This window comes from Arvicanthis niloticus, chromosome 6 (assembly GCF_011762505.2).
Source record: "Arvicanthis niloticus isolate mArvNil1 chromosome 6, mArvNil1.pat.X, whole genome shotgun sequence".
Taxonomy (NCBI): Eukaryota; Metazoa; Chordata; class Mammalia; order Rodentia; family Muridae; genus Arvicanthis; species Arvicanthis niloticus.
In genome coordinates this window covers 37896974-37912095 of record NC_047663.1, presented here as the reverse complement: position 1 = coordinate 37912095, position 15122 = coordinate 37896974, and the positions used below count along the sequence as shown (strand labels likewise).

Below are 15122 nucleotides of genomic sequence, written 5' to 3'. Positions count from 1 at the left end.
GGCAGCTGCTGATACAGGGACTTGCTGTATCCCACTTTACAGTAAGGGAAAACAAGTTTGCTTGCCCATGTCATTAAGGTAACACGGCCAGACGTAAAAGAAGGTCTGTAATCAGACATGGCAGTATGTACCTGTATTCTCAATACTTGGGACACAAAGGCAGGAGGATTGTGTGGCATAGTGGCACATACCTGTAGTTTTAGTACTTGGGAACATAAAGGCAGCAGGATTGTAAGCTGAGGGTAGCCTGGGCTACATGAGACACTATGTGAAAAAACCCACTCGGGACAGAGCTGTAGCTCAGTTGGTAGAGTGCTTGTCTAGTATGAGCAAACCCCTGGGTCCCGTCCCCAGCATCACATAAAACTGGGTATGGTACCACACACACCTGTCATCACAGTACCTAAGAGGTAGAGGTGGCATGAGTTTGAGGTTATCCTCAGCTATAGCATGTTTGAGGACAACCTGGGCTATGTGAAACCACATATATAAGTAAGAGAATAAAAATATAAAACACCGCCAGTAAAGCTATTTTGAAATGCTATTTACAAGAAGTAAAATAAAAACCTTACTTTGTTAAGATGCATCTAGTAACAGTCTCAGTTATTGAAATTTCCATAATGTCATGGTGACTAAATAAAGCTTTGACATACTCAGGCTGTTATTACCCTAAACATTTGACTCTTCTTCATCTGACTGACTTCTTTCTCCTCCTCACAAAGTACAGGATAGAGGCTAGAGAGATGGCTCAGTGGTTAAGAGCACTGGCTGCTCTTGCAGAGGTCCTGAGTTCAATTCCCAGCAACCACATGGTGGCTCACAACCATCTGTAATAGGATCTGATGTTCTCTCTGGCATTCAGGTGTACATGCAGTTAGAGCACTCATACATAAAATAAATAAATGAATCTTTAAAAAACACAAACAACTACAACAAAGTACAGGATAGCTGCTTCATGACTCAACCAGGCTTTCTTTGCATAGAATCTAAAAAAGTTGGGTCAAGTGGCAGTATTCTAGGACCTGAAATTCAGAAAAACTACAATGTCTACTTGGCAGCTTAGCTACATACCTTTCAGCCTGATACGTAGGGCCTCCACCTGCTGACTGTCGAAACAGGCTTCCAAAAATATTTGTCATCATTTGATGACAATCGTTACTCTTAGCAAGCAGTGAATGAATGCACAGTGGATGTTTGAAATATCTATAAGGAAGTTGGCTTGGTTTAATATAATTAATTTTTAAATTTTGTTTTTTAAGGTGTCTTAGAACTAGCTTTGTTGACCAGGCTAACCTGGACCTCACAGAGATCTTTCTGCCTTTGCCTCCCAAGTTTTGAGATTGTGCCACCGTGCCTGGTTTTTAAATATAATTTTGAGAGAACAGACTTTGATTCTTTCTTGAATTTGAATCCTGTCTCTCTGCCTATTACCACTGCTAAGAATTTGTCCAAGTTCAGAAGATCTAGTAAGATCTGGTAAGATAACCCCATGGTAAAAGTTCTTGCCGCGCAAGACCGATTTCTAAACATGATCTCCAAATGACATGGGCAAGTGGAAGAAGAGAGTCAGCTCCTAAATTTGTCCTGTGACCTCCACATGTACTATGACACATGCTGCCCACATGACCTCCACATGTACCATGACACGTGCTGCCCACATACACAACAACTTTAAAGTGAAAACTAAAAATAAGCCAGGCCAGCAAGATGGTTCTGTAGATAAAAGCACTTGCTGCTTTGGAATTCACTGAGTAGAAGGAGAACCAGTTCCTGCAAGCTGTCCTCTGACTTCCACATGCATTACATGGCATGTGTACACATGTACACAATAATAAATGAATGGAAAATTTTTAAATTAAAAGTGTTAAAAAATAGCCAAGTTAAACCTGGGCATGGTGGCTGACCATGGTAATCCTAGCTTCTAGAAACTAAAGCAGGAGGATTGCTTCTAGTTCTAAGTAAGCCTAGGGAATAGGGTGAGAATCTATCTCATAAAAAACAACCAGAAGAAGAATCTCAACTACTACCTTCCTGTAACTTTTCTTTCCTTATATATAAAGTGATAATTCCTAATTCAGTCTTAAGAGTGAGGATGAGAGAGTCAGTACAGTCCTTGCCTAGTGTACACAAAGCTCTTAATTCTTTCACAGCACTGCATAAGATCAGGAGTCTGGGGCTGGAGAGAGAACTCAGTGGTTAAGAACTTTGCCTATAGCTGGGCAGCAGTGACACACGCCTTTAATCCCAGCACTTGGGAGGCAGAGGCAGGTGGATTTCTGAGTTCGAGGCCAGCCTGATCTATAGAGTGAGTTCCAGGTCAGCCAAGGCTATACAGAGAAACCCTGTCTTGAAAAATGGAAAAAAAAAAAAAAAAAAAAAAAAAAAAAAAAAAAAACAACCCAAAAAAAACTCTGCCTATTCTTCCAGAGTACCTGGAATTGGTTCCTTGAATCTATACAGTTCCAGGAGGATCCTACTGCCCTCTTCTGGCCACTGTGGGCACTGCAGTCATATGTGTGCATACGTTCTTACACATAATATAAAATATTAAATAAAGTTGTTATAGGTTCCATTGTGTAGCACCAAGCACTAGGATATTTATGTGGATATTTATGTTATTTGAAGCAGTGTCTCCTATTTTCCAGAAACCAATAGATTTTGAGAGCAAGGGGCAAATAAACAGAGTTTGTCACTGCTCAGTATGAAATCGAGAGTCTGTTGTCTCACAGGTCATGGGGCAAATAGATTGCGCTAAGATGAGTACCTTGTGCTCAAGTGGAGATGAATTCGGGGTCTGTTCCGTTTCACGGAGGTGAGTAGTGAGCAGACTTGTGTATCAGGATTAATTAGCTGAAGACTGTTCTTGGAGATCAGTGAGTACTTTACTACTGTAATCAAATGGAAGGAGCTCAGAAAAAAGGTTAACCCGATGCATATTTAATGATATGTGTAATTGCTATGGTGCTGCATGATAATTAGGCCTTAAATGTTAACCTGCTTATATAAATGACTGTAATTGGGTATTTTCACACAGCCAACACATTTTTTCACTGTGTCACTGCTCATTTTATTAATTTTCTAGAATCTATAATCACGTCAACATTTTTCTCTGCAACTCTACTATTTAATCTTGTACTCACAAACACACTCTTTAAAATGACATAGTAAAGTACTAAGATAGCTTTTGTTTAAGGCTCTCTGTATATGATGTTGTTCTCTCTGTGTGTGTGTGTGTGTGTGTGTGTGTATGGTGTTCTTCTGTGTGTGTGTGTGTGTATGTGTGTTTTCATTTTAGTCCTAGAAAACCCCTTCAAGGGGGTGGTATTACCTCCATGCCAATGAAGCAGAAGCTGATACATGAAGAACGTAAGCCACCAGCACAGTTAGGGAGACAAGCTTCTTGGCCACATGCTGACCACTGCTTTGTATAACAGAGATGGTAGAAATTAATTTAGGACATAGAATGGCTCTAAGAAATCTAGAGTATATTTAGAGTATATCCATAGAGAAATTTGGGGGGCTCGTGTTTTCTGTGTAGCCCTGGCTGTCCCAGCACATGGAAGGCAGAGGTAGACATATCTCTGTGAGTTGAGGTTAACCTGGTCTACATAATGAGTTCTAGGACATCCAGGGCTATATAGAATGACCCTGTCTTATACTGCCCCCCCCCACCAAAGGAAAAAAAAACAGTTAGCCTGGCATGGGGACCCATATCTTTAATCTCAGCACTAAGAGGCAGAGGTAGGTGGATCTTTGTGAGTTCAAGGCCAGCCTGGTCTACAAAATGAGCTCCAGGACAGCTAGGACTACATAGAGAGACCATCTCAAAAAAAAAAAAAAAAAGAGAGAGAGAGAGCAAGAAAGAAAGAGAAAGGAAGGAAAAAAGGAAGGAAGGGAAGAAAGAAAGAAAGAAAGAAAGAAAGAAGAAAGAAAGAAAGAGAAAGAGAGAGAGAGAGGGAGGGAGGGGGTGGCACACATCACTAATTCCAGCAAGACAGCTATAACAAGCATGAATAATAAGAAAACTTGATGAGGTGTAGGGCTTTTCTTTTTCTTAGACCTTTTCACATGGTTCAGGCTGGCCTCAAACTTTCAAGTGCTGGGATGACAAGTGTCTGCCATAACACCTGACTGATTTATGTTAGAGGTAACTGTTGAGCTAGTATGTGAAAGACAGTCACTCTGCTGAAAGGCAATGCTGTCTGAATTGCACTCTGGAAGCTCAATGTGTTTGAGATGTCGAGAACTTTGCAGAAAAGATGACTAGAGAAGGTATCGGGCAGCAGATGCAGGGGCTTGCGGTTCACATCAACCTGCTCATTTTCCTACCTTACCTCAGAGTGGGCAGAGCCCTTTATTCTTATGTAGTATACATCAAATGTTAGTAATTAGTGTCTACAGATCTAAAAGCTTAAAATTAACCACCAGGAAGAAGCAACCTATTGGAGTGAAAGGATTTCCCTGAAGAATAGATAAAACCCAGATGCTTTCCTCTGTAGAGAGGGAGAGAGCTCCTGGAGGACAGAGGCAATAGCTCAGCAGGGAGAGGCTTCTGGAGAGACTTCTCTAACTATGCCATTGCTCTGGCATGGTACAGAGTGTTTTGCCAAAGTTCGTCTTCATTGTGCTCAGACAAACAGTCTGGGCAGAGGTGCTTTATCTTGTAGCCTGGTGTGGCTGTTGCTTTTATTGTTCTGAGATAGGATCTCACCATGTTGTTCCCTGGTGGCCTGGAACTCTGAGTCCAAGTGATCATCATGCCTGTGCTTACCAAACAGCTTGAATTATAACAACTTGTACTCCTTTGCTTTTTAAATAGACATATCCCCCATGTGTAGATGTTGCTGCATTTTGAGTTTATTTTAACATGGTGGTGTCTTCATAGATATCTAGAATAACAATCTAGCAGAATAGGGGAATTAGCTGGTTTCATTTCACAGTAGGACCATAACAGATCCTAGAAGTTGATAACTTGGCTTTATTTTGTCTTGTTTTTCCTCATGTTCTGACATAAAGAATTGAATAGGGCTAGCCAGATTGCTCGGTGGCAATCTGTGCTTACAGTCAAGCCTGATGACTTGACTCTGATTCCTGGGACCCACATGGTGGAAGGAGAATGCTGAATCCTCCAGTTTGTTCTCTGACTTCCACATGTATACTGTGGCACACACATGGGTATCTGAATACACATGTGATTAAATAAATAAATAGATGTAATTTTACAAAAAGAATTAAATAGGGCCAAATGTGGTGATACAGAACTGCAATTCTAGCACTTAGAAGGTGAAAGTAGAAGGTGAGGAGTTCAAGGCCAGCCTTAGCTACATAATGAGTTTGAGGCTAACCTGGACTACATGGGACCCTCTCTCAAAAGAAACGACATCAACACACACACACACACACACACACACACACATTTCCCAAAGAAAACAAGGAAAAGAGAACAGAGTTGGGCTATGCTGACAACCCAACCACCTTGCTTTGTCATGCATGTTGATAAAGTAGAGTCCTTCACAATCCTACTGATGAGTGGAAGCAAAAAATACCCCACAGAAATGGAGAATGGAAGTGAGGCCACAGAAGCTTGGAAGGGTAGGGAGGAGGAAAGATAGGAAAAGGATGGATTTGGAGTAGGGAAACATTGTTAGGAAGAAGTTCTAGTTTTCTGTAGCATTTGTGGCTGCAGTTAACAGTCGAGTAAACTGTAAGGTGATGAAAATGGTAATTACCCTTATTGCATCCTATATGTTATATTTGTGTATTGAAATACCACAGTAACTCCCCCACAAACATGTGAAATTATTATATGTTAACTAAACATAAGAGCACATCAGGAGTAGTAGCCTTTAATCCCAGCACTTGGGAGGCAGAGGCAGGCGGATTTCTGAGTTCCAGGCCAGCCTGGTCTACAGAGTGAGTTCCAGGACAGCCAGGACTACATAGAAAGACCCTGTCTCAAAGTAAATAAATAAATAGATAACATAATAAATAAATAGAATAAAAGTACATAACTTTAATCTCAGCACTTGGGAGACAGTGGCAAGTGGATCTGTTTGAGTTCAAGATCACCCTGGATAGCCAGGGCTACATAGTAAGACCTTATCTCAAAAATAAGTAAAAAACAAATTGGGAGGTTTCTGAAATATGTTTTTTTCTATAGAACTTTTTAGTCTAAGCATTAAGAGCATTTGAAATCCAGCCATAGAAGGCAAAGTGAAAACGAGTGCTTGAAACCAGATGAGACTATTAGAACCTCAAATCCTGACAGGTATTTTAAATAAAAAAAAAAAAAAAACTTGAGACAAAGTCTCATGTAGCCCATACTGGTCTCTAATGCAGATGTAGCTGAGGATGAACCTAAACTTCTACTCTGGAAGTGACGCAGAAGATCAGGACTTCTAGACCGTCTTTGACTATAGTTATTTGGAGGCTAGCATGGGCTAATTAAGACTTTGTCTCAAAAGGCAAAAACAAAAGAAATAAAATGTACATGAGACAGTGACACAGGAGCTAGAGAGTGGTCAGTGCTTACTGCACATACGACAGTGACACAGGAGCTAGAGAGTGGTCAGTGCTTACTGCACATACAACAGTGACACAGGAGCTAGAGAGTGGTCAGTGCTTACTGCACATACAACAGTGACACAGGAGCTAGAGGGTGGCCAGGAGTGCTTACTGCTTTTGCAGAGGACCTAGGTTCAGCTCCCAGCACCCATATGGTGCTCACAATCATCTTTAACTCCAGGTCCAGGGTTGTGATGCCCTCCTTTGTTCTCCAGGGGCTCCTGTGTATACATGGTACACACAAACTTATGGAGGCAAACACATATATACATAAAGAAAGTTTTGATCTTTTTAAAATTATATTTAAAGGGCTAGAGAGATGGTTTAGTGGTTAAGAGCACTGACTGCTCTTCCAGAGGTCCTGAGTTCAATTCCCAGCAACCACATGGTGGCTCACAACCATCTGTAATGGGATCCAATGCTGTCTTCTGGTGTCTGAAGATAACTACAGTGTACTCACATACATAAAACAAATAAAAAATTCTAAAAAAAATTGTGGGTCACATAAGACACATGGGATCCACAGCTCAGCCCAACAGGACCCACGCCCACGTGTAAGCCACAGCCCCGCAAAAAAATATATTTAAAAATTTTATTTGTGCAGGGGTGAGGAGCCTGCCATGTGCTTGTGGAGTTTAAAGAGTAACTTATAATAATAAAAGTTTATTCTTTCTACCATGTAAGGCCCAGAGAAGATGGGGACTCATGTTCTTGGGCAGGCATCTTTAAACTCTGAGCCATCTCACAGCAAAGGTGTGTGTGTGTGTGTGTGTGTGTGTGTGTGTGTGTGTGTGTGTGTGTGTGAATGTGGAGGGGTAAGAGGTCCAGGTATGGTGACACTTTTTATTGCAGCACTCAGAAGGTAGAGGCAAGACCAGACCAGTCAACACAGTGAGACTCTGTTTGTTTGTTCATAGTGTTTTGTTTTGGAAACAGGGACTCGCAGTCTATCCCTAGCTGTCCTGGAACTCACAGAGATCCACCTGCCTCTGCCTCCCAAGTGCTGGGATTAAAGGGGTGCACACCATGCCTGGCCTGGAGAGTCTTTTTCAGTCTAGCAAAATTGAATCTATAAATCTTAAAAACCCATGAATCCTTCCTGACATAGCCCTAGACAGACATGCTCAAGCACATTCATCCTACGAGAGACTCCTGATAATCCCGTGTGCCTGGCTCAGGGCTCTTCTGACTACTGATAATCCCGTATGCCTGGCTCAGGGCTCTTCTGTTTCAGTGTCTTCACAGCAGAGACTTTGATTCTTCTAGAGGTTAACAAGTACTCTGTGCCCCGCACTGTTTATTCTTCTTTTCTAACACATTAGGGAGGAGGAGTGACTTGAGTAAGATCCTTGAAGAGTCTTCAGGGCACCATGTAATCCTGAAGAGATCAAGGCTCTACACCTCGGAATATAACCTTGCCCATTCTACTTTAAGTCATTTAGAAAACGAGACTTAAAGCAGAACAATCTTTGGCTGTTAGGAAGTATTTTCCCACTGGGGTAACATAGACCTCACCTTGGTTGCGACTTCCCTGTGTTGCAGTTACTCATGACCACCCTGGCCTTTTCAGGATGCAGTTTCTACTTTAGCCACTGGGTGGCACAAATTCACAGGAGTCCATTTGAAAGTTCCTAACTTACAACCCGAAGAGCACTTGTTGCTAAGTGGCACCAAATGAAGGAAAGTTGTGGGGAGATCAGGTTTATTTGGCTTAAAATTTCAGTGTACAAGTGAAGCTGTATTTCTTAAAATTCAGGTAAAAATTTTGGATAAGGAAAAGAAAGAGTGTTAGAAGTCCCAGCACTTGGGAAATGGAAGCATAAATTCAAGGCCCGCCTGGACTACTTAGTTTGGTGTTAGCAGATAACAGAATGAGACCCTGTTACAAACAAACATATACACACATACATACATACACACACACACACACACACACACACACACACACACACACATATTAATGAAGATGGTTTAGAGGGATAATGGCTCAGTAGTTAAGAGCACTTGCTTTTTTTATTTTTCCAGAGGACCAGAGTTCAGATTCAGGTACACATACACACACACACACACACACACACATACACACACACACCACACACACACACAATGTGGTACAAATAAATCTTTACAAAGTACATATCAGAAGGAGAGAGAAGTAATAAAAGATATAGAAATCTGGGAGAAGACTGTAAAATGAGTTTATTAACTCTTGCCTTTAATCTCAGCACTTGGGAGGCTGAGGCAGGAATACAAATTATGACTTCTAGGCCAGGCTGGGCTACATATATGAATTCATCTAGTCTGGGCTAGGGAGACTGTCCTAAAAACAGACAGACAAACAAAAGCAAAAACTAAACCAGAGCTAGGGTTGAAGCTTAGTTGGTAGAGTGACCATGAAGCTCTGCTTCAGTCTTTAGCACGATGTAAACTGGGTGGGTACACCTATAATCTCAGCACTCAGAGGCAAGAAGCTGGGAGTTCAAGGTCATCCTCAACTGTATTAGACTGTCTCAAAACTACCAACAAGATCTTGACGGAGGGATCACTCAGTCTGTACAGCACATTGCAAGCATGAGACTCTGAGTTTGATCCCCAGTGCGCATGTGAAAAAAAAAAAAAAGTATGTGATATCGTAAGCTTGTTATCTCAGTGCTGGGGAGGTAGAGACAGGAGGATCCCTGGAACTCCCTGGCCAGCCAGACTGGTGTATTAGTAAGCTCCAGGCTGATGAGAATTTCATGTCTCAAAAGAGGTGGATAGTATTCCTAAGGATGACATCCAAGATGGTCCTTCCATCTCCACACATAGGCACAGACATGCATGTATGCACACACATTAAAAATAACAACAAATGAATATGAATTGAGGGATGAATTTGTTGGGTATGGTGGCATATGTATGTAATTCCAGCACTTGAGAGATAGGCAGGTGGATCTCTGTGAACTCAAGGACAGCCTGGTCTAATGATAGCTCCAGGCTAGCTATAGCTACATAGAGAGACCCTTTCTCAAAGCTCCAAAGTAGTAGCAGTTGTAGCAGTAGTAATGGTAGTAGTAGTGTCGTAGTGGCAATGGTAGACATAGTATTATACTAAACAGAGGGAGATGAATTCAAGCTTCACCAACAATCACCGGGTGGGCTCTTTTTCATTTACCTTTCCTAAAAACCGAATAGCACCTTGGGGCTGGAGAGGGCTTAGCGGTTAAGGGGTACAGCTTTTGCAGAGGACTTGAGTTTGGTTCCCAGCATCTATGTTGGGCAGTTCTGTAACTCCAACTCCAGGAGCATCAGATGCTTCTGTTCTCTGTGGGCATTGTTCCTACATGTGCACATATACATTAAAAAAATAAATCTTAAATTAAAAAAAAATCCAGTAGCAACCTTTATGTGAAAATGAAGACTACCTGATTCTTTCATACAAAAGGAGTCAGGCTTGGTGCCACAGTTTTATAATCTCAGCTACTCAGGAAGATCACAAGTTCAAAGCCAGCCTGGGCAAGTTAGGCCGTGTCTCAAAAACTAAAAACAGAAAAGGACTGGAGATGTGGAGACTTGTATGGTACATGCAAGGCTCTGGGAGCCATCGCCTTTACTGGGTGGTGGGGGGGTGGGGGGTCTGCGCTATGCCACCCTAAACTGTCCATTCAGTGATGGGACATCAACACATAATTTGAGTGTGTACAGCAAATGTGATGCTTTGTTAGTACAAAGCAATATATAAAGTTACACAAATTGATAAGGACACTACAGATTTTCAAGGACAAGAACCAGGAAGTACACTTGATAGAGAAATAGTTCTCAAGATAGTCTGAAGGCTATTGTATGAACTTGGGGACGGAAATCTGAGAGTGGGAGGGAGGGGGACATAGACTCTTAACCTGTCCTAGGCAAATATGTCAATAAGTAAAGGGTTTATGGCTCCTTGTCCTAAGGAACTGTTCTGGGAAAATAGCTCAATCTAAATGCTGGGGACACACTTTAGGTCAGAAACTGTTGGATAGCATTTAAAAGAGCATCCAAACTGAGAAGTGGGGGCAGCGAGTGGTGAGGGCAGTGAGTGGTGAGGGCAGTGAGTGGTGAGGGCAGTGAGTGACAAGGACAGTGAGTGGTGAGGGTAGTGAGTGGCGAGGGCAGCGAGTGGTGAGGGCAGTGAGTGGCGAGGGCAGCGAGTGGTGAGGGCAGTGAGTGGCGAGGGCAGCGAGTGGTGAGGGTAGTGAGTGGTGAGGGTATTGAGTGGTGAGGGCAGTGAGTGGTGAGGGCAGCGAGTGGTGAGAGCAGTGAGTGGTAAGGGTAGTGAGTGGTGAGGGTATTGAGTGGTGAGGGCAGTGAGTGGTGAGGGCAGCGAGTGGTGAGAGCAGTGAGTGGTAAGGGTAGTGAGTGGTGAGGGTATTGAGTGGTGAGGGCAGTGAGTGGTGAGGGCAGTGAGTGGTGAGGGTATTGAGTGGTGAGGGCAGTGAGTGGTGAGGGCTGCTGCCGCCCCTAAGCCCGCCCCAGCACAACTTTGGGGTGCAGGAAAGAAAGAATGTTAATGCTTGCTCAGCAATCCCAGAATTCCAGAATCCTACATCAGTTTGACTTTTTGTTTGTTTGTTAAGACAAAAGCTCTATGTAGCACAGGCTAGTCTTGTGCTCATTATGTAGCTCAGGTTGGCTTCAAACTTATGGCAAGTCTCCTGCCTAAGTTACCTGAGAAGGGGGATTACATGCATGTGTCACCACAACCAGCTTGGTCAGTTTCGATTCAGTCACAGTTATAGCTTAAAAATTAAGAAATAGGGAGTTGGGGAGATGGCTCAGTGGCTAAGAGCACTGACTGCTCTTCCAGAAGTCCTGAGTTCAATTCCCAGCAACCACATGGTGGCTCACAACCATCTGTAATAGGATCTGATGCCCTCTTCTGGTATGTCAGAAAACAGATGTAGTGTACTCATAAATAAAAGTAAATAAATCTTTTTTAAAACTTAGGAAATGGAGACTGGAGAGGTAACTACAAGAGCACTTGTTTCTCTTGTAGAGGACCCAAGTTTAGTTCCCAGCCCCTCATGTCAGCTCACAACCACAGGCACTAGACATACATTGTGCATATTCATACATGAAGACAAAACATGGATGCACAATAAATCTGAAAATGAAGAAATGGCTATATATTTGCTGCATATTTTGTGTTGACAATATTTTAGATTTTTAAAAAAGATTTATTTATTTATTTATCTATTTATTTAATGTATATGAGTACACTGTAGCTGTCTTCAGACACACCAGAAGAAGGCAGGCATTAAATCCCATTACAGATGGTTATGAGCCACCATCTGGTTACTGGGAATTGACTTCAGGACTTCTGGGAGAGCAGTCAGTGCTCTTAACTGCTGAGCCATCTCTCCAGCCCCTTTAGATTCATTTTTGTTAATTTAATTTACATGTATGTGACTATGAGAGTGTGCAAATAAATTCCACATGCATATAAGTACCCGTGGAAGCCAGAAGAGGGCATCAGGTCCCTTGGAACGAGAGTTACAGGTGGCTGTGAGCTGCCTGGTGTGGGTGCTAGAACAAAACTCAGTTCCTCTGGAAGAGGAACAGTCTGTCTAGTCCTTTATATTTTTATATTTTATATTTAACAAAATAACACTTTTTAAGAAAAATCTTCCTTGTAGCCCTTTTATTTTCTATTTTGTTTAGCATATAAAAAGTGGGTTTCATTGTGATGTTTTCATATGTATATCTCATACTTGAGTCTTACTACCCCCTCCCCCAACCTCTGTTTTCTCTAAAATAATCCCCACTTCTGTTTTCTGGTTATTTGTGTTTCATTACTCTCTGAAAGGAATTGTCTTTTGAGACAGGGTCTCACTGTGTAGCCCAGGTTGGCAGAGAACTCACGATGTAGTTGGTGTTGGCTGGGAGGAATTCATGGCTGTCTCCCTGCCTCGGCTGTCTAGTGCTAGGATCATTTCTGAACTGTAGTGCCTGGTTTTGAAGCAGTCCCTCTAACAGCCCACAGATACAGCTACTGACTCAATGCCATTAGGCAATAGCTTCAGAAGTTCAAAGTAGAGGTTTTGTTTTGTTTTGTTTTTTAACTTGTCTTGTTTGCACCAAGCAAGTATCTGCCTTAATCTCTGGACCTACCAAAAAGTATTGAGAAGCTGAGCAGGTGGATAGTGCTGTAGTCTCAGCACTTGGGAAGCTGAGGCAGGAGTAATGACAGTCAGTCTTACATATTAAGTTCAGAGCAGCCTGGGCTACAGAGAGGGGAAAAGGTACTGTATTGGGATATTAGCCAGGTGTGTGGTACAGACTTGCAACCCCAGTTTTAGGAGCTAGAGAGAGAGAGAAATCAAGATCACCCTCAACCACATTGTGAAGTCACAGCTAGCTGGACTGCACGAGATCTTATCTAGCAATGCAAAACAAAGCAAAAGGTCTCAGGTCATGCCACCCCTTCAGAAAGATAAGGCTTCTAGCTCCCTTTGAAACTGAAAATACACACAAGGTAAGTAGTGCGCCAATTGGAAATATGGTGCTAATGTATTTGTGGGAAGAAGGACATCAGGTTAGAAGTGGTATGGAGAGTGTTATGTTACACAATACATGTATCTCATCATATGCACACGTATTTTGTAATGCCCATAAAAGTGTCAGTGTTACTGTTACCTGTGGGAGGAGAGATTAAATGTAACTCTTATTCTTCTATTCCTTTACATTCTTCATTATTTTCTGTAAATTCTAATGGTGAGAATGTACTTTAATAATCAGAAAAACAAAATACTATAATTAATGAGAAGTCATTTGCAACAGAAATTTGGTGTTTCGCAGAGGACTCACTGGTAGTTGAGTGTTTTTTAAGAGTATGTCTACAATGATGACCGGAACATTTGTGTGTGACTCTGGGGCAATCTGCAGACTGAAGTCCACATTGCAAAGTCCACACAGGACTGCCCCCCTTCTCCTCTGCTCTCCTCTGCTCTCCTCAGCTCCTAGTTTCCAAATCCTCCCTCCACTGGGGGAGGGATTCAAAGCTGTTAGCTGATTAGGGAGTGGGGAAATGCTCGAAAGATTCTTGCTTTTGCCAAGACAACTGTCACCAAACAGAATGCACAGTTTGGACAGACAGTGTCAGTTTCCATGAAGCGAGTCAGTACAGGTGCCACCCAGGTTTCACTCTCACAGAAGAGCACAGACCCACATGGTTCTCATCTTCTAGGAAATCTTGTGTTCCAGTGGCAGAACATTGTGTTGGTAAGGGAAGGGATGAATGCTGGCATTAATCCTGGAATCAAGTCTTTTAATGCTCTAACCTCCTAGACTTGAAAAGAGCAGTCTTTCCCCCCCCCCCCCCCAACTATGGGATCAAGCAAAGTAACAGGTATTGGAAAAAATGTGAGGTGATGTTTTGAGTTACTAGTAGGGTGCAAGTGATCCACTCACATATCTAAAGCCATGCACCTTTTGTGACCCCTGTCTGCTGTGTGCTAAAAGTGTGTTCTGTGGAGTTTGAGAGCTTCTTCTGCTCTTCCGGGAAGCTTTGGCTCACCATGGCCCTGTATCTGTCCTTTCCTCCTGGCTCAGCTTTCCCCTGCTTAGTTAGTACACTTTCAAGAATCCTGTTGGGAACAGTACTTAAAGTGGAAGGAGGAAGGTTAGACTTTGTGTATGGTTTCTTCTAGAGAACTAAGGAAACAGAACCACTTGCCAGGCCTGGTGACACATACCAGGCCTGTAATCCAAGTGCATGGGAAGTGGGAGACAGGAGGATCATGAGCTGAAGTCTTCCTGAGAGAGAGGGGAGTGGTGGGGAGGGAGGGAAGAAGGGAGGGAGGGAGGGAGGGAGGGAGGGAAGAACATATACATGGCAACTGGAATGTTTTCACAGTCTTAGAGAAGGAGGCAGGACAACCCTGTCCACTGTTTCAGTTGCTTCAGTCCCTGGTTTTGTTTTCCGCTGAACTCTATTTTTTTGAGACAGGGTTTCTCTGTGTAGCCCTGGATGTCCTGGAACTTACTCTATACACCAGGCTGGCCATGAACTCAGAGATCTGCTTGCCTCTGCCTCCTGAGTACTTGAATTAAAGGTGTGCGCCCCCACTGCCTAGCAGGCCAGACCGTTCCTAGCTATGCCCCTGTGGCAGGGCTCATCATCACCATCATTTTGTTCTAGAGTCCTTATCCAAGGACTTATGCAGCTCATTGGTAAAATAACGCCTGCCAGGAGGCGGGAAGGTCAGGAGTCCAAGGCGATTCTCGGCTACATAGCAAGTTGGAGGCCAGCCTGAGCTACATCATAAAATCGTGTCTCAAAAAAAATTAAAAATTAAATAAGGTATAGCCAGGTTTTCTGGTGCATAGTTGTATTGCCAGTTCCTCTTGGAGGCTCAAGCAAGAGAGTTGAAAGTTTAAGGCACCCAGAGAGTTCCAGGTTCTCGGAACCCAGTGACACCCTGTCTCAAAATAAAAGTTACTTTTACAAAAAGGGTTTAGTATGTAGCTCAGTTGTAGGGTACTTTCAGTGTGAGAACCTTGGTCTAAATCACAGCACAAAAAAAAAAAAAAAAAAAAAA

The 15122-nt window shown here is 42.7% G+C and overlaps 1 protein-coding gene across 4 annotated transcripts in view; it reads left to right on the top strand.

Annotated features, from left to right (window-relative positions):
* Positions 1-15122, top strand: part of Acaca (acetyl-CoA carboxylase alpha) — a 264876-nt gene that overhangs the window by 5974 nt on the left and 243780 nt on the right. The gene's annotated exons all lie outside the window — the stretch shown is intronic.